The sequence below is a fragment of the Pteropus alecto genome, unplaced genomic scaffold (assembly GCF_000325575.1).
Source record: "Pteropus alecto unplaced genomic scaffold, ASM32557v1 scaffold7, whole genome shotgun sequence".
Lineage (NCBI taxonomy): Eukaryota > Metazoa > Chordata > Mammalia > Chiroptera > Pteropodidae > Pteropus > Pteropus alecto.
Genome location: NW_006494614.1, coordinates 27,485,503 through 27,487,293, shown reverse-complemented (window position 1 = coordinate 27,487,293; position 1,791 = coordinate 27,485,503). Strand labels below are relative to the sequence as shown.

Here is a 1,791-nt window from a genome sequence, read left to right as displayed (position 1 = left end):
TTTGTAGATTCTTCTCTGCTTTTTGACTCTTAGTGCTTTCTTTTATTTTCTAAATGCTGGGAGATATTATTTGAACTCACATACAAGTTTAAAAGGATTCTTATTTTATTTTGCCCAACATCTTAATTGACTTTCAGTGAAAATGTACTTCTGAATATCTTGTGTGCCTACTACTATAGTAGAAGCTTGCTGCCATCGTTTTTGCTATAAAGTAGATTACAGGGAGCCTCAGGGACATTACCATCTCTCTCAATTAGACTTGTTTAGACTTGTTTACTGTTGATCAGAAACCAACAGTAAAATTTACTTAGGAGCACAGAGGAATCAAAACTTTATAATTTAGAGAATATATACAATATTCTTCCCCATTATTTCTCATGTGTATATATTCATGAATGCATATTGCACATAAAAACAAAACAAAAACAAAAACAAACAAATAAGAGCAAAAGAGAAACCACAAATTTGGCAACAAAAAATGATTACTTTATCTGTTATATCTTTTACGTTTCCAAAAATATGAGAAACATAGATTGATAATTTATACCATTCGTAGATGATTTTAGAATCCAATGTGTAGTGTAATGTTCTTCTTTACGTTTTATAAATAATGACTATTTACATTAAACATGAAATTTCCAAGGATTTATAAAGTATGGCTAGAGTATTTAGAGATTTGCTACAATTACAACATTTTAGCACACTTACGAAAAATTTTAGAAGCAAATTGCAAATTATTGAAAAGCTAGTAGCTATAATATCAAGGGTGAACTTTAGTAGACATTTCTTACTATTAAAATGATGACTTTGATAATAATACTACTAACTAATAGAAATAGCTTAAATTATAGTTAAAAAAATTGAAAACTCCGTAGGGTAAAATTAAGATGATTTACTGGCCACTCAGGAAGTATTTATTTTGTCAAGTACTTTTTAAATTTATTCTATTACAAAATAGCCATTGCTTATAACTGTAATTTCATGAAGAATATATATTTTAAAATATTTTTGCTACATCAAGTACAGGCATGGATTTAATATGTTTCATTTTTTAGAATAGCTAGACTATAAGCAATGAAAAATCTAGTTTTACATGATGATTTTTATTTTATTTTATTTTATTTTTTTAGGCGAGGCAACCCTTGGTTGATCTCACAGATTGCAAGGACCTTGTCAGTTTACAATCCCTTATTATTTTTTTTTTATCACTTTTTATGCCAACAGCACCTGGTCTTCCTAAGTGGTCTCCCATCCAAGTACTAACCAGGCCCAGCCCTGCTTAGCTTCCGAGATCAGATGGGATCGGGCTTGTTCAGGGTGGTGTGGCCGTAGACACATGATGATTTTTAAACCATTACCAAAATTCTTGCTTATCTGAATAACATTTCTATGGTTATCATAAAAAATTTTATTGGGACTATAAAATGTTATTACCAAATTGAAATAATATTAATTTAATATTATAAGTTGATATAGATTAAAATTGATTTACACAATTAGAAATACTTCCTTTTTTCAGTAATCAGCATGTGTCTAAGAAATAAAAGTATCTTTTTTGTCAAGATTTCAAATATCCATTGTAATTTTTTCAATCTATAATTTACTAGGTTAATGTCGGTCAGGATATTCACATAATAAAAAATCCTTGTTTAACAAACAAAATTTGAAAGAGAATATGGTAGTGAGAGAAAAAGTGACCTAGAACAGGATCAGTTTGGGGCCTGGATGGAGACAGACAGGTTTGGATTGATCTCTTAGAAGTAGAATACAATGAAAGATGTTGGTCATGGA

The 1,791-nt window shown here is 29.4% G+C and overlaps 1 non-coding gene across 1 annotated transcript; it reads right to left on the bottom strand.

Annotated features, from left to right (window-relative positions):
* Positions 1 to 1,215: 1,215 nt before the first annotated feature.
* On the bottom strand, positions 1,216 to 1,334 carry LOC112474879. Its single transcript, XR_003044549.1, has one exon. It is a non-coding gene; the product is annotated as a 5S ribosomal RNA (ribosomal RNA).
* Positions 1,335 to 1,791: the final 457 nt, after the last annotated feature.